We start from the raw sequence: 206 nt of genomic DNA, 5'->3' as shown, positions 1-206 counted from the left end.
GTTTTTTTTTTTCTTTACTCACTTGTCTTAGCTGTTTCAGTATATAAATAAAATCTTGCTACGGTCTGTTATGTGGGGTCTGAAAGGAGTCACATCTCAAAAAATATCTTATTGTAACCAAAATTGAACTTGACCTGTTTTTATTTTGACATTATATGAAGTGAGATATGTTAGTCCAAAAATCCTTCCAAGAGCTATGACTCTGA

The 206-nt window shown here is 31.6% G+C and overlaps 1 protein-coding gene across 1 annotated transcript in view; it reads left to right on the top strand.

Annotated features, from left to right (window-relative positions):
- The window catches only part of LOC119592493 (rho GTPase-activating protein 8-like), a gene marked incomplete in the record, with an annotated part of 123,930 nt that overhangs the window by 117,391 nt on the left and 6,333 nt on the right, over positions 1-206 (top strand).

The sequence above is a fragment of the Penaeus monodon genome, chromosome 30 (assembly GCF_015228065.2).
Source record: "Penaeus monodon isolate SGIC_2016 chromosome 30, NSTDA_Pmon_1, whole genome shotgun sequence".
Lineage (NCBI taxonomy): Eukaryota > Metazoa > Arthropoda > Malacostraca > Decapoda > Penaeidae > Penaeus > Penaeus monodon.
This window is presented reverse-complemented; position numbering and strand designations above follow the sequence as displayed.